The sequence below is a fragment of the Felis catus genome, chromosome A2 (assembly GCF_018350175.1).
Source record: "Felis catus isolate Fca126 chromosome A2, F.catus_Fca126_mat1.0, whole genome shotgun sequence".
NCBI classification, from domain to species: Eukaryota; Metazoa; Chordata; class Mammalia; order Carnivora; family Felidae; genus Felis; species Felis catus.
Window position 1 is genome coordinate 32,323,409 of NC_058369.1, and position 23,186 is coordinate 32,346,594.

General features: G+C 42.7%; 1 protein-coding gene and 1 long non-coding RNA gene across 29 annotated transcripts in view; one reads left to right on the plus strand and one right to left on the minus strand.

The window, feature by feature from the left end:
- The window catches only part of LOC102899165, a 337,155-nt gene that overhangs the window by 142,651 nt on the left and 171,318 nt on the right, over positions 1–23,186 (plus strand). For 3 of the 19 annotated variants that reach the window (XR_006593851.1, XR_006593845.1, XR_006593852.1), the window contains exon 3: positions 13,903–14,726. The exons of 9 other annotated variants lie outside the window; for them this stretch is intronic. The gene's annotated coding sequence lies outside the window, so the exon portion shown is untranslated. Of the gene's footprint in view, positions 1–13,902; positions 15,067–23,186 lie in introns of all 19 variants that reach the window. 7 more of the 19 variants (XR_006593842.1, XR_006593843.1, XR_006593847.1 and 4 more) reach the window with 3 other exon arrangements.
- The window catches only part of LOC111559434, a 464,969-nt gene that overhangs the window by 134,232 nt on the left and 307,551 nt on the right, over positions 1–23,186 (minus strand). For all 10 annotated transcript variants that reach the window (XR_006593861.1, XR_006593869.1, XR_006593870.1 and 7 more), the window contains one exon: positions 11,954–12,114. This is a non-coding gene — a long non-coding RNA (uncharacterized LOC111559434). The remainder of the gene's footprint in view (positions 1–11,953; positions 12,115–23,186) is intronic.

Here is a 23,186-nt window from a genome sequence, read left to right on the forward strand (position 1 = left end):
TCTGCGGTATGAAATGAAGCATTTCGACATAGCCCAGCCTCTACTTACGTTTGATGTTCTGAAACATGAACCACTCTCCATCCCTGGCACAAATCAAAGTGCGGCTTTACCAGAGTAACTTTTGGGGTTTTTGTCTCTCTCTTCAACTGGAATATAAGTAGTTACCCACTAAGTGATGCAAATTCCTTCCTTTAGCTACCAAATTCAATAGTAAGCTTAGAATGTTTGAAAACCTTAATCCTTGGGGCGCCTGGGTGGCGCAGTCGGTTAAGCGCCCGACTTCAGCCAGGTCACGATCTCGCGGTCTGTGAGTTCGAGCCCCGCGTCGGGCTCTGGGCTGATGGCTCAGAGCCTGGAGCCTGTTTCTGATTCTGTGTCTCCCTCTCTCTCTGCCCTTCCCCCGTTCATGCTCTGTCTCTCTCTGTCCCAAAAATAAATAAATGTTTGAAAACCTTAATCCTTATGTTTAAGTTAACATAAGGAATCACTGTGTAAGTTCAAATATAAATGTGAAGTAAAATGAAATGAAATGAAATGAAATGAAATAAAATAAAAGATAATGTCCCCTGGGTCTTTAATTTTTAATGTATTTCCCAACACACTAAATTTAAGCTTAACTGATGTATAACATTTAGGCTATTCATCGGAAGACTGAATAAATAAATCTTCCTGCTTTCCTAGGGCAAATGTCCCTGTTTTTCCTCAAAACTATAATCTGGAAAGGGTGAAAAAATATGGCTAGAAGTGCCCCACTATCCTCTACCTTAACTATTTATGTGATGAAGGATAGTCTGGAATTAAAAAGCTATTGTTTTGTTAGTATTAACAGCTGTTGGACTCAAAAGAAGACTCCTAAAATTACATGGATGGACAAACAACCCAAATAAAGAAATGAGCAAACTTTCCCAAGAGCTTCCTTGGCCTGTGGTGTTACTGAATGGCAGCTGACAAGGTTTTCAATAATGTCAACCCAGCTGGTTCTAAAATGCTGGGGTCCCCAAACTTAATTAAAAGTGTTAACAATTTAGTAGTCGATATTAGAACATATTCTCCCTACATACCTTCAGTAACCTGGTCACAACTGTTAGAGACCAGTAACCCTCTTGCCTTGTTTCATGTCCTGAAGTCATTGTACCCTAGGCCACTTCCTTGACCATATCACCTCACAGACTCCAAAGCCCACCCAGATGGATTGCATGGAGTTCTTCCAGCAGCATCCTTTTCCTTTCTTGGGATGACCACACACAATCAAGCTTTTTGAGTGTTTATGGAGGAGGAAAATGCATGCGGTTTGGCGATTTTCTGTCAAGTTACTTTTGTTAAGTCCCTCCACACATGAGTGAAGCGAGCGAGCTAGGCTTCCTGGTGGAATGGGAAAAGCTGGAAGGGACTTGGTAAGTCATCAAGTTGACCCAGCATTTTACGTTTTGGAAGCCGAAGGCTGTAAATGTGGAATGCGTTACGAGCGTCTGCACCCTCTAACTGCACCCTCTAACTTCCTCTATCACCATATAGAAATGTAAGAATTTGTACCTTTGCATCTAGAGCTGGGGTAACCATGCCAACCTCATAAGTCAAATCCCAGTTCTAAGCATAGTCATTAGTGATCAAGATGAAACAATGCCAAGTATTCTTAAAAGATAAGGGTAAATGTATATTAGGCACCTACCGTCTGATGTGTATTCCATACAGATCCAATTTTGGTGATTATTTTGCTCTGTTCTGTATGACATTATAGATGATTGGGTAAGAGACAAGAGTATTATCTCCCTTGTTAGGCTGCTGGTCAGGAAGGAAACTCTGCCGTCCTTCTGCACCGTGGCAGAATAGATGCCGTGACTCGATCAGAGCCTACCTTCCTGCTGATTCTCATTGGAGCCTTGGAATTCTTCTGAAGGCATCACTTCCAACATCACATCCACTTCTGCTACTATCAAGGACACTCCAGATGATACTTAGTTGTTATGCTTGAAGATCAGGATCTGTGTCCTGTTCACCTCTGTACCCCCCGACCAAGACTCTAATAGTGCTTTGTGCATCAGAGGTACTCAGTAAATATACCAAAAACATACAATCAACTTAACACCGATGGGATAATCACAAGAGTACAACAAGGGGAAAATTAGAGGTTGGGGATTGGTGTTTATTCTGAAAATCCCCAGGCTCTCTGAAACCTCTTACAGGGTTGCTGAAAGAAACGACTCAAAGGTTTATACTAGGTCAGAGAGACATCTTGGCTCATCAGAGCTCCCTTTGTAGTTAACACAAGAGCACTAAGTAGTAGGGGTCAAGGGGCACCTGGACCTGAGCTGAAGTCATGCGGTTCTACTTGGAGATTCCAAGTCAGTGGCGCCAGTGGTGGTTTCCTCAGTTACTCCAGACCAGCATCCCTCCTTGGCCTTGGTTCTGGATCTTTGTGGCTGGACACTCACCCACCCGGCTCCACATGAATAATTCAGGGAGGTGATCCAAAGCCAAAAGTTGCCCCAGCGCCCCTGATTCCATTCTCAGCTCTGAGATGGGCTCTACGTAGCGGCACCAAGAGTCAGGAAGAACATGGATGATCACTCACTATCACATCCCTCAAGGGGAGGAAAAAAGCCTAAGAGGAAGAGATGAGCATTTCTCTCCTCTGAAGTTAAGATATAAAATAATCATCAAAATATGCTCATCGGTAATAAGAGATGAATCAAATCTAATTAGACCTATTAAGGCAAGTGAAATGTTTAATTACTCTTAATTGGCAACCTCTGAATGTAGCTTTGCATCCATTTCCCCCCCAAAATAGAAATGGCATAGCTCAAGTCATAGGCCGTATGATGGGTGTTGGCCTGTGCTGATGAGTAAATGCTAATACAACAGAGATAGTGTCATATGCATTTAAGATAGGGGTTTCAAATTTGAATGCCTTCGGGGAGAAGACTGGGTTTTCAAATGTGTAACTGAGCGGTAGGACAAGATAAAGGAGGGAGGGTAGCTATAATGAATTTTTTTTTTTTTTGGCTTCACTTTTGAATTCAGTATTTCTATATGTTCCTGGCCATTCAGAAAATCCACGTACAAGCCAAATTTGACCAATCCACAGGAGTTTGCCATCCTTGATTTGGATACTTTCTATAAGTGAATTTAAACTTTAAAAAACAAAAAAAACAAACCAGAAGACCATGGGGGAGGGGAAGGAAAAAAAAAAGGTTAGAGAGGGAGAGAGCCAAAACATAAGAGACTCTTAAAAACTGAGAACAAACTGAGGGTTGATGGGGGGTGGGAGGGAGGGGAGGGCGGGTGATGAGTATTGTGGAGGGCACCTGTTGGGATGAGCACTGGGTGTTGTATGGAAACCAATTTGACAACAAATTTCATATTTAAAAAAAATCCTGTACTAGGGAGCTTGGGTGGCTCCGTCGGTTAAGTGACTCTTGATTTGGGCTCAGGTCATGATCTCACACTTCATGGGATAGTGTCCTGCGTCAGGCTCTGTGCTGACAGCATGGAGCCTGCTTGAAGCCATTTCAGAATTTCATTCAAGACTCTCTCCCATGAGACCTTTGTGCTAGCCTTCAAGACCTGTTTGCATCCTATCAGTCTTAACCATGACTGATCTGGTAGTTGGGACATATCCGGTTCTGCCTTGACACTCTTCCATTTAGGTCACCTTTTGGAAGCCTTAGTAGAACGCAGAAAACCTACAGCCTAATGATTTTCATTTTCATCCCCGACAGGAGATAAGTTCATGATAATAGCCACGGAGCTAGAGATCTTAGATCATGAAATGATACCTTCCACTTCTCCCAAGTACTTTAGAGAAGAAAAATGCCTGGACCATTTCATCCATTTTCACTAATGTTAGATGGAGTGGGTTCAGAACGGGCAGCGGTAGTTTGTTGAGGGGTGAGCTCAGGCAAAGCCGAACCTAAATTCTGCTCAAGGATTTGGTCACATTTGCAAATAAGCTAAATGACAGGCAGGCTCAAAGGACCAGGAAGTACAGTACAGTGGGTAAGAGCATACGATGTGAGATAAGCAGACTTAATGTGAATGCTATGCTACTTACTTGCTGTGAGACCTTTCAGCAAGGTAATAACTTTAAAATTGGCATAATAACACCAGATGTGTGGAGACAGGGTGAATATTAAATAGGATAATGTATGTGGTCCTGCCCCTGGCACAAAGAAAACGTGTATGGCTCTGTAGTGGGAATTGGGTCATTTGTTATTGTAAGAGGGGACTGCGGAAGGCATAAGGTTTTTATGTGATTTTCTTTTTCCGTAGCCAAGGGGAACAGGGTTAGCAGGAGTCCGGTTAAAAGCTACAGCAAGAAAGGGAGACGTCCTCAACTTGACCTGCTACATTGGTAGCAGACCTTTCAGGGGTTTTTAGAGGATATTCCAGCATAAGGCCCCACCCCTGTGGGTCCTTCTCAAGGGATGAGCACCCTCAGCCTGGCTCAGCTCTCTCTGCTTATGGTGGCCCTTTCTCCCGTGCCCACTTGAAAGGCTTCCCGCGATTCAGAACTCCACTTCCACCCACATTGTCCCAGTACCTGCCAGCCCTGCTCCAGCTAAGGCACTGCCATCATTTACACTTTGTGTGTGTGTGTGTGTGTGACTGTGTCCTTTTAAGATCCGCTGTAGTAACCTCTAGCCGTGACGAGTCACCCACCTCAGCTGGCCCACTTCTTTCCCCATGGACCTGTTGGTTTTGTTAGTCCTTTGGTTGTAAAGTGGGCAGGTTTTGAGTCCTTTGCCCCTAGTCTTCCGTGCTCTACAATCTTGGTTATTTTCAGTACACACTTGTGCTCAACAGATTTTTTTCGGAAGGCATGTATCACATCATGGGGTGACGTACCGGGAACAACAGAAGAAGGGAGGTTCTAAAATGAATGCTATTTCTGGGGCATGGGTTAAGCGTCTGACTTCAGCTCAGGTCATGATCTCACCATTCGTGGGTTCAATTCCCACACAGGGCTCTGTGCCGACAGCTCAGAGCCTGGAGCCTCCTTCAGATTCGGTGTCTCCCTCGCTTTCTGCCCCTCCCCAACTCATGCTCGCTCTCTCTTTCTCAAAAAAAAAAAAACATTAAAAAAATTTTAAATGAATGCTATTTCTGTAGAGTTGGACTTAGCTCTTTTCCCGTGGTCTCCAGAATGGGGATGACATTTACTGACCAGGCTTTCACCCTGGTAAGTAGAATGCTCTTGAGCCTTTCAGGTTATTCCTCAGGCATTAGCAAAATAGTTAGGTACTGTTAACATTGGAAGACTCTGCTTCCATCTAGAGTGGAATGAGTACCATTTATTCAGGGTCACCTCTTGTGCTTATACTCCTCACCGTGTAGTATGTATGTTCCCTTTTAGACTTACAACACTCCTAGGTGGTGCATTTTATAATCCCCATTTTGTAGATGAGGAAACTGAGGCGTAACAGCTTCTAGGATTATTCCTTAGCCAGTCAGGGGCTGAGCCAGAAGGCGAACCCTAGCTTCTTCTGACTTCCAAAAGCTGAACTCTGAAATAGCATCAGTAGTATAGATAGAAGGGCATTTGTGCCTGGCCCTATATTAAACTTCTTGAGAGAAGCTCTGTCCAAAAGAAATATAATGTGAGCCACATATGAGAGCCACAGCTGAATTTTCTTTGAATTGTGGTAAAATACACATACCATAAAATTTACCATTGTAACTATTTTTAAGTGTGTAATTCAGTGGCATTTACCGTGTTGGGCTACCATCACTAACCATTTCCAGAAATTTCTCATCATCCCAAACTCTGTACTCATTAAACTCTAACTCTCCATCCTTCCATCCCCCCCCCCCCCCAGCCCCTGGCTGCCTATATTCTACTTTCTCTCTCTATGAATTTGTCTCTTCTAGGTACCTCATAAAAGTAGAATCATACAATATTTGCCTATTTGTGTCTGACTTATTTTACTTGGCATAATGTTTTCAAGCCTCCTCCATGTAGCATGTATCAGAATTGCATTCCTTTTTAAGACTGAATGGTATTCCATTTTACGTATTTACCACATTTTGTTTATCCATTCATCTATTGATGGACATCTGGGTTGTCTCACACATGAATTTTTAAATATTTTAGTAGCCACATTAAAAGAAATCAAGAGGGGGGCGCCTGGGTGGCTCAGTCAGTTAAGCTTCTGACTTCAGCTCAGGTTGCGATCTCACAGGTCGTGAGTTCAAGCCCTGGGTTGGGCTCTGTGCTGACAGCTCGGAGGCTGGAGTCTGCTTCCGATTCTGTGTCTCCCTCTCTCTCTGCCCCTCCCCCATTTGTGCTCTGTCTCTCTCTCTCTAACATAAATAAGCATTAAATTTTTTTAAAGAAATCAAAAGGAACAGGTGAGATTAATCTTACCATTTTGATTTAACTCAATATGTCCAAATTATCTTTTCAACATACAAACACTGTGAACTTATTAAGAATACATTTCACATCCTTGATTTACTACTATGTCTTTGAAATCCAGGGTATATTTTATATTGGCAACATATCTAAATCTGGCCTAACCACATTTCAGGTGCTCAATGAACTCGTGAGGCTCTGGTTACCACACTGGACAGCTCTACCCCAGAGATTTAGTCGGGGGCTTTCTCTTTAATGATGTTCCATTGAGCCCCAAACCTTAGTGATGTAAATTTCTTAGTTAGTTTCTATGACATTTAAAGTTCCCTTATCAACTGTCCATAATTAACGTGTTTCTTTGGAACACTGGGTATTGTGAAAGATAGGGGGGAATATCACATGGTCAAGATTAGGCCCAAGATATAAGGTAAAAAATAATACAAGGTAATACATTAGTCTTGGCCAAGAAAAGAGGTATACATAATGGCAAGTGTATCTGGAGCAAATATTCAGTTCCAAAACTAAAGAATTTTTCTTCTGATTTGTGAATTTTTTTTACATGCAGTTTATGAAAGTTTAAAAAATCATTTTCCTTGAGTGTTTAGCACATTATCTTGATGGTAAAGGATATAAAGACATGAAGTCTGAAATCTAATAGGAAACCTGGGATGATAACAGAAGAATGAATTAAGGAGATGTCTTTTATTAAAATGTTTTTTTTAATGTTTATATATTTATTTTGAGAGAGAGAGCACAGGTGAGGTGAGGGGGCAGAGAGAGGGAACCCCAAGCAGGCTCCAAGCTGTCAGTACAGACCCCGACGTGGGGCTCAAACTCATGAACCTTGAGATCATGACCTGAGCCCAAATCAAGGGTTGGATGCTTAACTGACTGAGCAACCCAGGCACCCCAAGGAGAGGGCTTTTAATATCAGAATCATTAAGGAAGAAAGGATGACATCTATTTATAAAACGACAGCCTCTCATATGCCACGCCCTGTACTCAGTATACACTCACATTGAACTCTATGACATTATCAAGCATTCAACGGTTTTTGATCTACAAAACTGTCAGTTTCATCGGGTTCAGCCCATACATTATTTCATCATGCATGTGATGTTAGCAAATTCTTCATGAAAACTTCAAGAGGAGCCTAGAAGACTATGTACAACTTAGAGAGGCTAAAGAATTTTTCTACCGATTTGTGAATTTTTTATATGTAGTTTATGAAAGTTTAAAAAATCATTTTCCTTGAGTGCTTGAGAAAAAGGCATGGCTCTTCCTGGAGGATGGCAGAAGGTAGAAGGAAGGGAGTTAATGTTATAATAACAGCAGTGATGATGGTGATAATCACTGTGTCTCCAGTGCTTACAATGTGACAGACACTGTCCTAGGCCTTTAATATACAGAATCACAGTTAACCCTTAGTCCAACCTTGTGAGAAGGGCATTTTTATTCCCATTTGGAGACTAAGATGCTGAGACTCGGGGAGACAGACTGGGCCCAGATCACCCTGTGGTTTCTGACTCCAGAGTACCCATCAACCATCCAGGTTTACCGGGGACTGAGGGGTTCCACGAATGGGGAGCTTCTCATTTAAAAACTGGGATGGTCCTGGGCAAACCAGGACAAGTTGGTCGCCCTCCTGTCAGAGGTCTTCTTACTCTATAATGGCAACCTCGGACTCTTTGCTCACCAGCCTAGAGAGGCCATTCCATTAAGCACAAGGCACTGATATTTTTTTTTCCAATTTTTCAAGCTTTCTCACTGTGGGCCCTGGTCAATGGGAACATTTTCTTAGTGGAGTAGTAGTTTAAACACATGTCAGCAACCATAGGCATCTCATGGTGAAGTCGGGTGTAGTGTTTAGTGGGGAGGCTGCACGGCCTGGTCAGTGTCCTTGCCCAAAGTGCTCATCCTGGTCTAGAAGCTGCAGCCTGCATAAGATGATACCGTTATTTTTTATTAACATCTAACTGAAATTTAGCATTTTCTTTGATTATAAATATAGGCAACACACCACAGTACTGTACATAAATTGTAGATGTTTTCACTTCACAGTACAGAGGTTGCAATACTTCAAACTATCACTTAAACTTGTCACCGCTTTAGGGATGCCTGGGGTCGGGGGGGGGGCTAGTCGGTTAAGCATCCGACTTCAGCCCCGGTCATGATCTCATGGTTCATGAGTTTGATTCCCAAGTCGGGCTCTGTGCAGACAGCACAGAGACTGCTTTGGATCCTCTGTCCCCTTTGGACTCTCTGCCTCTCCCATACTTGCTCGCTCACTCTCTCTCTCTCTCTCAAAAATAAACATTAAGAAAAACACCCAGGGGCGCCTGGGTGGCGCAGTCGGTTAAGCGTCCGACTTCAGCCAGGTCACGATCTCGCGGTCCGGGAGTTCGAGCCCCGCGTCGGGCTCTGGGCTGATGGCTCAGAGCCTGGAGCCTGTTTCCGATTCTGTGTCTCCCTCTCTCTCTGCCCCTCCCCCGTTCATGCTCTGTCTCTCTCTGTCCCCAAAATAAATAAACGTTGAAAAAAAAATTAAAAAAAAAAAAAAAAAAGAAAAACACCCAAAAACCTGATCACCGCTTTAAAATGACATACATTTTCAGACCTACTGCTAGCCCTTGATATTTAATGTATTCACAAACATCTATACTACTGATCTGTCTTGGGGAAAAATGGATAAATGGAATTCAATGTAATTACTTTGCCTTGAAATTTTATGCTCTTTCTTTTACACATTTAAAAACATTATTCTGAGAGGAAGTCCATGGCCTACAAGAGGTTAAGAGGGGTGACAAATGAACCTTCTTAGATCAACATCAATAGATGTCACTTCACCCCAACACCACTTCACCAATCTGTTGCTTCTTTAGAGAAACTGCCCGGCTCTCAAGATCGAATCCAAGGCTCTCTCTAAGGCTCTAAACTAATCCAGTTCGGTGGAAGGGTATTGGGCCACAATCGACTAAATTTAGAAAATAAACATAGTCACCCTCTAAGCAGTGAGGGACAGGGTTTTAAACTCTGGAAGGAAGAAGGCTCCCCTCACTCCGTCCAGCCCACCCATTCCTTCACAGGCAATTTTTTTCCCCCCTGACCAATTGTGAGAGTCCCTTTGTGAATTACATGTCTGGATTAGTTTGCTGAACAATTGCCTCTTCATAGTTAGCCTCTGATTGTCCTTGCTTTTGTGACTCAAAAATCCTTAATCTTATTTGAATGCAATTTAATTCCCTAGAGAGCTGAGTCTTTAGTCTCTTAGTTTTATAAAGTGAGTGCTTAGGGAAAATGCATGAGAGCTGACACGGTACTCCTTCAAAGCTAGGTCAATCTACCAAGGAAATAATTAGATAAATGTGCACACCAATTGGGGAGAGGAGGAGGAAAAGAATTTCTCTACAAATTACTTTTAGGACATTTAAGTGGAATTGAATTAGAATGTCAAGGGCCAGACAGCTCTCAGGAGGTCATTTGATCTAGTCCCCTGTTGCTGGGCAAGAGCACAGATGTGAAAATCTAGCCCATACTTAAAAAGCTTTAGAAAGGAGAGCAAACATTTTACCTAAGCAGGTCCTGCAAGGTAGGTAGAAGAAGGTTGTGGATTTACAGGAATATTTGTAGTAAACCAAATAATATCATGTAGCTCATCAATTAACTAGTCAATTAATTAAACACATATTTATTGAGCCCCTGCCATGTGTCAGAGACTGTCCTGGGCACTTGAGAAATATCACTGAGCTTACATTCCAGTGGGGGAAGGACACAAAAACAATAAACCTAGTAAGAAAATTATAAGGAATGTTGGAAAGAGATAAGCACATTGAAAAATGGTGGGGGGGGGGGGGGGCGGGGCGGGCAGGGAAGAGTATCTTAATAAAGTTGTAAGCATAAATGGGTTATTACATGTTAATTGGAGTAGAATAGAGCCAAGGGTGGTAAATTCTCAATAAATAAGATAAATATTATATATTTAGTGTGTATATATGTGACATTTTGTTTAGTATCTTATACTAGATGGGCTTGCTTAGGTGCAAGAGCCAGAAATAGGCTTTGCCTAATATAAACAAAATGGGAATTTTATTAGAAGGGTGGTGTGGGCAGCTCTGAAGAACCAAAACTCGTCAGGAACCCAGTTCCTGTAGAGAACCCTTTACGGCCTTGCAGGGTGAGAAAAGCAAGGAAGCTCATCTCTGAGGGGCATCTGTGTGGCTCAGTCAGTTAAGCAGCGGACTCTAGGTTTCAGCTCAGGTCATGTTCTTGTGGTTCGTGAGTTCGAGCCCTGTGTCGGGCTCTGTGCTGACAGTGTTTGGGATTCTCTCTTTCTGTCCCTCCCCCACTCATGCTTGCTCTCTCTCTCTCTCTCTCTCTCTCTCTCTCTCTCGCTGTCTCAAAATAAATAAAAAAACTTAAAAATAATCTCTGAAAGGACATTGGTGGAAAAATGGTGCAGTGAGACAAAGATAATCTCATCCTAATTAATATTCTGACCTAGTGTATAAAATGGATTGGGTTTACAAAAAAAGTTACTGGAGGAGGATATTACACACCTTAAATACTAGCTATAACCCAATATGATGCCAAATTTATTGAATGAGTTTTAATTTAGTAACATATAATACTCATTATATCTTCCTATCTAAAAAACGTTATCAAATCTTAGTAGGAATGGGTAGAGTATAATCACAGCCATGGTAAATTCACTCTCGAAAACCTACAAATGGATTCTGGAGAATTCGATCCTCTCTGATGAGGGAATTACTGTTCCTTCCAAGTAACAGATGAAGTGAACAGATGAAAGGTAACAGATGAAGTGAAAGCAAACCAAACCATACATGTTCTCTTGACTTTGGATGATCTCTTTTCAAACCAAACAAAACCAACGTTGGGTTCAACAATTTCCCCTGCCCTTGGCTTCACTCGGTACCAACCCTTGTTGCCGCCCTTGTTTAGGTCTGTCCACATGTGTATAGCTTGACACAAGAACTTGTCTATTACCCAACATGAAACGTGACCACATTCAAGCAGAAAGGTACAGGGGCTCTGTGGGCTATTAAAACGTGCTGTAGTGTATCTAAGAGCGTAATCACCAGTTCATTGTGATTTACAAAAACTTTCTCATCGGAGACATAATAACTAAACACAAAGTAATTCTACTTGAGTAGTTCAAGTGCTTGATTTGTCCCTTTGAATTTCTGCCAATACATATGAAGCTACAATCTATTTGCCACACTACCACCATCTGTATATTTTATTTCCTATCTCTGGGCACATAGACTCCCTTATCCTCATGCAGCTTCTTTTTGGACGGAAATCTCACACTTTTCAATGAATCATGCTTACTTCGCATGTCAACATGATGCAGGTGTGTGAAGATTTAGAGGAAGGATTTGAGTCTGAAATACAAACAATTTGGGTTTCAGATATGGTAGGCCGGAGAGACTTATTTTTTATGACCGAATGGAATAGTAATATATTTGGACATATGGAATTCACGTTATGTCTCATTTTCTTCAATGTTGCTGGCAGGAAAGCTGTAGCTAGAGAAATGGCTTTCTTTTCCCCTGTGGTTTTGCTTGGGCAGTAGAGACTCACCAATCAACATTTGGTTCTCACATCGATCCTCTGCTCCGGCTAAAGAGTCATAGGCGGCCAATTAATAATAGGATCTTCTACTGTCGAGTTTTGGGGGGAGTCAAAGCTATTCACATACAGACTCATTATCCGTTCTCGACCTTGCCACATGCAGGGAGTACCTAGAGAGAGGTGGTAGGGAAATAGTTGTAGAGGGGAAAAATCTGAGCCACCGATATTAAGCGTCTACTTTAAGAATAGAGTATTAGGAGCCGGATCTCCTTCTCAACTCCTTAAAGGCTTCAGAGCCAAAAAGGAACATAGAGATGATCCTAGACAGTGCTTGTTGAAGTGTGATGTATTCGCACATGTTGGTAGGCACAGCTCACTGATGAGATGCTGGTAGGGCAGGCATTGTTCTAAGTGCTGTACATTTAATAACTCACAGTAACACGCTTAAATGGATTCACATTATCTCGATTTTACGGATGAGGAAACTGAGGCACAGGTACGTTAAATGGCTTGCCCGTCAACACAAAGCTAGCAAGTGGCAGAGCTGGGATTTGAACCCGGGCTATCTGGCTCCAGGGTCTGCTCTCAGCTGCTACAGTGTACCTACTCGTTTCACATGTGTCTATATTAATGTATATTTGAAACAAAAAGATAACTATTATAGCTCTGGACAAGTCGAAGGCATGCAAGGTATTGGTAATCCATTTGGTATAGCTATGGCGTCCAGACATACCTGTGAATGGGTCGAACCTCAAGTGACAGGATTTTCACAATAACATGTTGGGGTAACACATCTACATTAAATGACAGATTTATTTTAAACTTGTAGATTTACACAGATATACTGAATATCTGCGCATTTGGTTTTATTCTTTCCAGGGCTGTACTGCAGGGATATTTTCCCCCCTTAAACAGCAAAAATTTTGAGGGCTGTGTAAGAATGATTAACTGGGAGAAACATCGATTCTAGTCCAAATCTCCTAATTAGGAAGTAAGGAATTGAAAGCCTGGGCGGTAAAGCACCTGCTAAAAGTAACACAGTTAATTGGTGTTGACAATAATGATTTTTTTTCTGAACTCTTACTATGTAGCAGGTACCATTTTAAGTGTTGTTATGAGGCTTATGATATTTAAATCTAATTACAACTTTTATGGTAAACACTACTGTGTTACCTCCATTTTACAGGCAGGTAAACTGAGGCTGGCATAAAGTATAATCTGCCATGCGGTCACACAGCAGTAAGGGATGGAGCTGGACTTGAACCTTAGCTTGTCTAATTCCAGAACCTAAGATGTCACCTCTGCCACTACACTTCCACCCGTGTGAAGTGTTAGCAGTTCATCACAAAGCAAGTCCCTATCTAGATTTCTTTCAACGTCACATGGCCTGCCACTGCCTCTGCGTACTGAGATGAACTGCTGCAAAACAAACTTCAGAAGGAAGAGATGGGATGTATGATTCTGAAGGGTACCCTCCCCTCTCAAAATAACCATTTGAAAAGTTTCAAAACAAATGCAGTTCCAAGCAGAACGCTATTAAAACGCTATTAACTCACCTGCCGTAATAGCAAACATTCTTTGTTTGAATGCAATGAGATAATGCCATTAGAACACCAAAAGAAAAATGTTTAACGGTACATCCGTAAACGTTTTGTAATACCATGATCATGTTTTCCTAACAATAGGATGTAACTTGTTACAGGTGAGCCAAATATAAGTTCACTTCCCTAAGAATTCTCCCTCTCAAGCTTCTCCTGCTCCAGCCCTCATCTTGTTTTCTATTTCTGACTTTTACAAGGCACTGATACGATTTCAATAACAAACAGTGGCCTGTAGGTAAGGCTTTCATCAGAAAGAGGATCTCAAGGTTTTCTTTATAAGCAGCACCTTGATTAACTGCCACTCTTTGGTGATGATAAAATGAAGCCAAGTTAATAATTTTCTGTTCTCATTTCCAGTTGAAGACAATGGCCACAGAGGAACTATGAATGCTTGGTTTGCAGGCTTTAAAGCCTGAGCGTCTGCTAAAAAAGTAGAATCCAGAGAAGTAAAGCTGCTGTGTAAACGTGAGAAAATCTACAGAGAGTAGGAGAGTTTCCTGAGGTTTCGGTCATCACAGCCATATGAGCCAAGCGTTAGCTCCATTTGACAGACTCGGGGAACTGAGGCCATACAACCAGCAGGGAGCGGACCTGACGTGGGCACCCATGTGCACCTGCTTGTAAACGTGCACTCTTACCGTCGTTCCGGGCTGAGGCAGGAGGGGAACCAGCAAATGCACCAGGGAGCCCTTGGAACACACACATCCCTGCTGATGACCCTCTCCTCCTCACTTCAGTTTCCCAAACATTTCCTGTGATTAAGGAAGGGAATTAATTATTGATGAGGCAGCAGGCCAGCACAGATAGAAATCCCACTCGGACTGGAAACGTTGCCCCTGTGGAGAGCTGGGATTACCGTGGAGGAGAATCGTTTTGCTCTTCCTTCAAGAAAAGGCCTGAACAACTGGTCAGCGCCCAGCAGCCTGGTCTTTGGGCCCAAATGGACATGGCTCTAATTAAAGGTTGTTACTCAGGCCACCTGGTCTGTTCTCTCCCCGTGAAGTGCATTGCGCCAAAAGGTATATCACGTCAAGGTAGAAAGTGGAAATCTAACAAAACGTTTCATTGCTGAATATTGGGATGTGCCACAGTGCAAAGAAAGATCACTCATTCCAGCCAGTGGAACGCATTTAATATTGTCCAATCCTAAAAAGGACTGACTGCAAGATCCAAGCTGAAAGGTATCCAGACATCTTAGCATGGCCCACAAGGTCTTCCATGATGTGCCTTCGCTGATCTCGGCTTCCCCACAAGGTCATGATCATCCCGCCCCAAGGCCTGTGCCGTTCCCCGGACTGGACTACATTCTCCACCGGTCTCAGGGATGGCTCCCATTGGTTTCAGTTTCAGCTGAAATGTCACCTTCTCAGAGACCTCTTCCTCTGTCCCAGGGCACAGCCTTTCACATGACCCTGTCATTTCTCGTCTTCGCAGCATCGAGGCTGTGGGAATACCTCTGCTTTGATTTCCTGCTGCCGTCTGTCTCCATCACAAAAATGAAACTCCCTGAAAGTAGGAATGGTCTGTGGTCTGCAGGTGGTACCTTAGCATCTAGAATAGTGCCAGGCATGAAGCAGATGCTCAGTAATACTTGTGATGTTTTAATTAATGACGCCAAGGGCATAAATAGAGACTATATAATGGTCTTTGTATTTATTTGCAATAGAAGAAACTTCAATGAAAAGGGAAGGGGCATATGTAATGGCAAAGGCTATCAGTGACTTTATGATTGCCTGGATCTTTATGAGTCTTAATTGAAATCTCACCAAACTAACACCTATTCACCTTTCAGCTCGGAAGCAGAGCTCACTCCCTTCTGGAAGCTTCCCCAACCAACATATTTTCTTCAGTCTTGCTTCATCACTTATACGTCTTCCATGATCGCACTAATCACACTGTACTATAACTTCCAGCTTCCTAGTTTGCCTTCACCACCGGATTATTTTTGTCTTGCATAGTGCGTGGTACTTTGTTGTTACCCAGTAATTAAAAATAAATAAGATAGGGGCACCTGGCTGGCCTAGTCAGAGGAGAATGCGGCTCTTGAACTCAGGGTTGTGGGTTCGAGCCCCACGTTGGGTGTAGAGATTACTTCAAAATTAAATCTTTAACAAAATAAATAAAACCAACCAAACTGAGACCAGCCAAACAAAATAAGATAAAATAAGATGAAATAAGATAAAAGAAAAGAAAAGGAAAGAAAATGAGATAAAATAAAATAAAATAAAATAAAATAAAATAAATAAAACAAAGGGATGCTTATGACATGGTTTTAAAGGAAAGCTCTAAGTTGCCACTGGAGGACTTTTCACCGACTGTTAAAGTGTCTAATAAACCCCCTGTGCCCAGAAATCACTTGGGCTCTCTCCCCTCTTTGAGTGATTACCAAGAGGCATTATAACCCTCTGGGGAGTCTTAGCTCCCAGACTCTGCCATTTAGAGTGTAATGTAAGAAGTCCGTTTCTGGAAGCAACACCGTGCATGGTGGTACCTTCCAGCATAGTGAAAACTCGAAAAATAGGGTGGTCTCAGCCAGGGGTCAAATTGCAGATACAATGCTTTATGTATCTGGCAGTGCTCTAGAGACAAATACATAATCACCGAGGTATGCGATCTGGTCGGAAAATTCAGGCCAGATAGAATGACACGGGTAGAAACGCACACGCACACAAACACACGTAACAATGAGCACTCTTATTTGTAAAAACCACATGAAGGGATGGCAGTTCCCTACCTCTGAAGTGATTTATAAATTAAAATAATTGCCTCTTTGAACTGTTCAGATATTAATTGACCTATCACTAATGTATGCACGGTCCCCAAACCATCCAAACATTACCTAAACATTTTTATGCCCTTTATTCTGGATATCCAAAAAGACCACAAAAATAGGCTCTTTGTTCTGATGCCAAGGGCCATAAAGGAAAAGCCATCATCTTTGATGACTTTGCTGTTCTTATTCTATTTCTTCCTCAAATTAATTCTAAGTGAAATAGCGAGTACTCTGAGCTTGAATAAGCCTTCCCGCTCCCCTCCCCTTCTACCAATCTCATCCCAGCGCACATGGATCCAGTTCTGGCTCAGATTTCTGGTAATGAGAGCAGGGCAATTCATTATTTTTTTTATTAATTTTAGCTTTGGGTACACATCCCAAACCACCCCAGATTGTGGGTGGCAGGCATTTCCTTCCTAGGTAGAATGAGGGAGAAACTACACATTGGCCAAGGCCCAGATGTGCATACACTGGAACAAGTTTCCTGGGGGCCCATTCCGCAAAGGGTGACCTTGACCTAAATTGAAAGGCAGGCAGAAAAGCATAGCGCTTAAGACAGGAGCTTTAGAGCAGTAGTTGCAAACCAGAGGCGATTTTTGCATCCCACCCCCAGGGCAAATATGGCAAAATCCGGACACATTGTTGGTTGTTACAACTTGGCACAACCTGGCAGTTGGCAGGGGTGGGAGGGTGGGGTGTGGAGGGGAGTGGCAGTGGCACCTAATAAGCACTAAGGATAGTGCTCAATCCTACGATGCCCAAGACAGTCCCCACAACAAAGGACTATCCAGTCCAAAATGTCAAAAGTGCTGAGGTTGAGAACTCTACCCTAGAGTCCAAAACATTTGAATTCACATTCCCACTCTGCTCTTTTATGGCTGGGACCGTGGGCCATGTTTCCCAATCTCTCCGAGCCTCAGATTTCTCTTCTGCCAATGGAGATAATGATAAAATACCCACTCTGCTGGCCTTCTGTCAAGGCTGGCACTGGTGAGGGTTTGAAAGTACAATTTATTTTCATTTCTCTGTTAACGTATTTGTTTTAAGTTTGTTTTTGAGATGGAGACAGTGCAAGAGGGGGAGGGGCAGAGAGAAAGGGAGGCAGAATCCCAAGGAGGCTCCATGCTGTCAGCACAGAGCTGGACATGGGGCTCGGACTCACAAAACCTTGAGAACATGACCTGAGCCAAAACCAAGAGTCAGACGCTCAGTGGACTGAGCCACCCGGTCTCCCCTGATGTATTTTTTTTTTAATGTATTTTCATTTACTACATAATTATTGTAAGAATCAAGTACTTTTTAAAATTTTATTTTTTGTTTTATTCCATTTTGTTTATGAAAAAATGTTTTTATGTTTATTTTTATTTTTGAGAGAGAGAGAGAGAGAGAGAGAGAGAGAGACAGAGCACCAGCAGGGGAGGGGCAGAGAGAGAGAGGGAGACACAGAATCTGAAGCAGGCTCCAGGCTCTGAGCTGTCAGCACAGAGCCCGACACAGGGCTTGAACCCATGAACCCTGAGATCATGATCTGAGCTGAAGTTGGACGCTTAACCAACTAAACCATCCAGGCGCCCCTATTCTAATTTGATTTAGAAAGAGAGTATGTGCAAGTCAGGGAGAAAGGCAGAGGAAGAGAGTGAGAGAGAGAGAGGAAGAGAGAGAGAGAGAGAGAGAGAGAGAGAGAGAGAGAGAGAGAGAGAATCTTAAGCAGGTTCTACACTCAGCACAGAGCCCAACACGGGGCTCAATCCCATGACCCAGGGATCATGACCTAGGCCTAAATCAAGAGTCAGACGCTCAACCAACTGAGCCTCCCAGGTGCCCCAAGTACTTTTTTTTTTTAAAGTAAGTTCTACACCCAGTGTGGGGCTTGAACTCACAACCCAGAGATCAAGAGTCACATGTTCTAGCGACTGAGCCAGCCAAGCATCCCTCTATTAATGAATTTTAAATGAAAACACAAATTGCCACAACTTGAGGGGAACTGTCAACTTTTAAATTTCAGTTCCAAACCCAAGTTTTACTTTGTCTTTATATTAATGCAAAATGCATGATTCAATGGAAGGATACAGAAATGCATAATTCAATCTATAAAATAGAAAGATCTGGCAATAATTGACTCTTCATTTGGTGTGGCTAAGTAACACTAATTTCAAAATGTCAAAACCAGGGGCGCCTGGGTGGCTCAGTCGGTTGAGCGTCTGACTTCGGCTCAGGTCACCATCTCGCGGTCCGTGGGTTCGAGCCCCGTGTCGGGCTCTGGGCTGATGGCTCAGAGCCTGGAGCCTGCTTCCGATTCTGTGTCTCCCTCTCTCTCTGCCCCTCCCCCGTTCATGCTGTGTCTCTCTCTGTCTCAAAAATAAATAAACGTTAAAAAAAAATTTACAAAATGTCAAAACCCATTCTGTTTTGAGTCAATAATAGGAAAAAACAATTATGAATAGATATGTTTTCCAGCCTCTACCCAGATCCATGGTTGCAAAGTCAGAAATACAGGACTACTTGCTTGAGTTTAAAAAGTTAAAAAAGTCCCAAGTTTCTAGTGGGCAAAGACAGCATTTTCAAAATGTTTAAGAGAGGAGAAGAAAATGGACATCTAAGTCACATTCTGGTATGCTTCCATGTGATGTTAATATGTAATATCAGTTTAAGCAAATATGACTGCTATACAAAGTTTAATATTTATTTGAATATGAAATCAATGTGGTCTTATAACACGTTTACACGAAAATTGTCCTGAAACTGTTCTTTAAAATCCGAAATCTTTTGGTATTACATAGAAATAGCGTGCTAGTGCTTTATATCAACTGAAAATACTGTTCCCAGATAATCTGATGTGTGAAAATCACGGCCTCCCGATACTTGTGAAAGTCACAACTCACCCTTCCTTGAACTGGTTCTTACTTAACAGACTAACGAGGATAGTCCTGGGGTGCCTGGATTAATACAGTTAGTCCTGGATTCTCGCTCTCTCTCTCCTTCCGCCCCCTCCCCTGCCCTCTCTCACGTACATGTGCTCACTCCCTCTCAAAATAAAAAATAAAAATTAAATAACAATTTTTAAAAAAGAGGACAGTCTTTCTGGTCATCCTACAGATATTTCCTGAGTGCTCACTATGCGCGCCCACTATGACAGGTGCTGGGGATAGGTCACGTTTTGCAACATTCAAACGGTCAGGAGATAGCATAGCTTGGAGAGTGAGTTCTCAGATTCGGGAGTCAAAGAAAGGTGGCTTAATTTCTGGTTAAGCCATGTGTCAGCTGGTGACCCTCTGGCCATCTATCAAACTTGCCAGAGGCTCAGTTTCCTCAGCTGAAAAATAGGCTGAGAGAGTTTTTTTCCCCTTTGGTTAAAAAAAAAAAAATGCCAGTACAAAGCACTGTACAAAGCACAATACAAAGCATTGTACAAAGCATTAAGGAAAGTGTTCAAAAACCAGTTATGTTATTATAAGGGCCACTATGCTATTTTTACAGCCCAGAAATGGCCCAGTTTTGGAAAACGGAGGCCGTGTTTCTACATCAATGGGAGAATTTAAAAAGCATTACAAATGGGAGGCTGAATAAGCCATATTTCTTACGGTAACGTGTGTACGCTTACCAAATGGAGCCAGCTGTCACAAAAACAATCCAAGGTTGTTGTTGCTGCTTTTTGTTTTAATTCTTGAACTTCTGGTGGCCAACTGGATGCTTAATCCAGTAGCTGGCCGAGCTTCTCCACATTGCATTGTTTACATATTTTCTTCAGACATGGGTAGTATTATGAAACAATCCCTTCAGTTTGCACACATTCAGAGCTGCTCTCTAACTTCACTTCTGACAAATGTATTTTTTTAATGTTTATTATTTTTGAGAGAGAGAGAGAGAGAGAAACAGAGCATGAGTGGGGGAGGGGCAGAGAGCGAGGGAGACACAGAATCAGAAGCAGGCTCCAGGCTCTGTCAGCACAGAGCCCAACGCGAGGCTCGAACTCACGAGCTGTGAGATCATGACCTGAGCCAAAGTTGGATGCTTAACCAACTGAGACACCCAGGTGCCCCCTGATAAATGTATTTTTTATAGACAGCCAACTCATGACAAAATTCTCCATGGTCGTGAATAAGAAACACAAATGGTAAATAGCACTTACTGTTTTTCTTATTAAAAAAAAAAAGCAATACGTGGTTTCTTGTGAAAAATATAAAAAACACAAAAGGAAGAATATAAGATATTCACCTCTAATCTCAAGGACCAGAGAGAGTTTTTCTTTTCCGTGCGTGTGTGTGCATGTGCGTGTATGTGTTTGTAGGCATACGCATTGAATGCTACTCTCCCTCAACAAACTTTTCCTATTTCATTTTATCCTTGATTGGGATCACCAGATGTTACCATACTAAAACCAGAGGTCAGCAAACTCTTTCTGTGAAGGGCCACATAGTAAATATGTCAGACTTTGTGGGCCATGTCATCTCTGTCACAACTATTTGATTCTGCCATGGTAGCATGAGAGCCACCATAAACAATCTGTAAACGAACGTGGCTGGATTTTGCTCACTGCAGGCTAGATTTCTCCCCAGCCCGTATTTTGCCGACTCTTGTACGAGAGCCTCATGGATAGTTATGATAGATTATGAAGCATAATTATACTCTAGTGTTATCACTAAGTATATTTTGTCATAACGCTTCCAAGGAAAAACGATGGCTCTTTAATCTCGTAGAGCGCTTTTTAAAATTTATTTTTTATTTGATTTTTTTTTTTAAGTAATCTCCACAACTACTGTGGGGTTCGAACTCACACGCGGAGATCAAGAGTCACACGCCCCACCAAGTGAGCCAGCTGGGCACCCAATGCCTTAGACGATTTCTTAAAGGGTTATCACGTGAGCGCGTACTTTGAGAAATTAAACATAAACGAAAGATAACCAGGCATGAAAGGAAACAAGTTTTCTGGAGGTCAATTAAAAATGCAAAGGACTCCTGACACGGCTCATAATTAAGTGTGTGCTTGTTTCCCCTGAGCTCGTCGTGTTGTTTGGGGAGCAGCATTCCCAGGGAATGCAGGAAGAGGTGGCCTGTTTCTCCTGGCTACCAGAGTCTTTGTGTTGCCTTAAGTGAATAGTGTGAATCCAACTCTCTGTCGCAGCTGCTCCCAAGATCCAGTAGCTTTCTCAAATAATAACATCATTTGTTACTAAATGGTTCAAATGGGGGAAAGGAAGTCCTTGAATGGATTCCTTTGTGTTTCATTCTGTGGAAACAGAGAGGCATGGGTTATAGGTTGTGCTCTGCGGGAAGCTAAGTCAGGGTCAAATATTAGCATTTGGGAGGTTGATTAGGAAGTGCTCTTGGGATCAACACCTGGGGACGGGGTGGGACAAAAGCAGGATGGGGGAGAGAGAGAGAGAGAGAGAGAGAGAGAGAGGTTGGGCTGTTCTGCATTCTCAGCAAAAGCTCAGCAGACCCCAGTGGGAGCTCTGGAGCTGGGGAGACCCTGCGACATCGTCCTGAGTTGGAGAGAGGAGGCCTGGCCTTTCCAGTGGTGTTGACCAGGTACTGGCAGAGGGCAAGGTAGCGTCCCTCAGCGGTCTTTTCCCAAGGTGGGCAGACAACCAAGGGTGCTTTCTAGCAGGGAGGATAAGTCCTTCAACCCCGAAGGAAGTTTACGGGTGGCGCGTCAGGGCACCTACTGTCTCCAGGGTTAACTCGAGATGAGAAACTTGCCCAAGTCAATATTCTGTTCTTAGTTTGAAAAACCAGTGTTTTAGGGGTAGTGTGGATTTTAGCTCAGGTTTAATTAAGCCATTGGTTTAGTGATTTCACTGAGTCATTACTTCAGTTTCAAGACCTGCCAACTCTCTCTGTGTAAGGCACTGTCAGTGCATGTAAGTTAGACACAAAAACAAATTCAAGGCCTAGGTCTTGTCCTCGGGGACCTGATAGTCTCTTTGGAGAACGCAGAAACTTGAGATTCAAGGATTTTGAAGTGGTGACAAGTATTGGGGATGATGTAGCAATTCTTGGTCTTAAAAATCCACGCTTTGGGGCGCCTGGGTGGCTTGGTCGGTTAAGCGTCCGACTTCGGCTCAGGTCACGATCTCACTGTCCGTGAGTTCAAGCCCCGCGTCGGGCTCTGCGCTGACAGCTCAGAGCCTGGAGCCTGTTTCGGATTCTGTGTCTCCCTCTCTCTCTGACCCTCCCCCGTTCATGCTCTGTCTCTCCCTGTCTCAAAAATAAATAGTTAAAAAAAAAAACAAAAAACAAAAAACCACGCTTCACCCAACCCAAATTCATGCAAAAGAATTCCCATTTTACTTTTTGAAGCCACTACCCTTTATAAGTTTATTAATAAATGGCATTAGTAATAACCATGGCTCCGTTTCTGCTGCAGGGAAGCCTGGGGTAATAAACAGAGTAGAGATGTGTGGCAAGACTTGGAGACTGGTATCATGGCCAAGATTTATTATCTCTGATAGACACTTAGTTATCTAAAGTCCCCTGTGCCAGCTACCCCAGCTTTCAATACTGTGATCTATCATCTTCTTTGGGGTGTCACTTTTTTCTTCCCCCGAGGGTTGTATATATTTTACCAGCATATTATAATACATTACAGATATTACCCAAGGGTCCCATTGAATGAGAATCCTATATTCAAAACACACTTTGACTCACAAATGGAATACAGCTTTAGCGCTTTTTCACCTGCAAGTTACAAACGAGATCCCTGTACAATTAAGAAGCCAGAGTGGGACTTTTTACTGGCACCTGGAGGGTTGTGGACCAAGTTCAAGAGTATGAAAAAGTGTTTGTGGAATTCAGAGGAGAGCAAAAAAGATCTCATTCAGAACACGTAAAATGCCCAAATAACTGCTTCCGTGTGACATACGTGCAA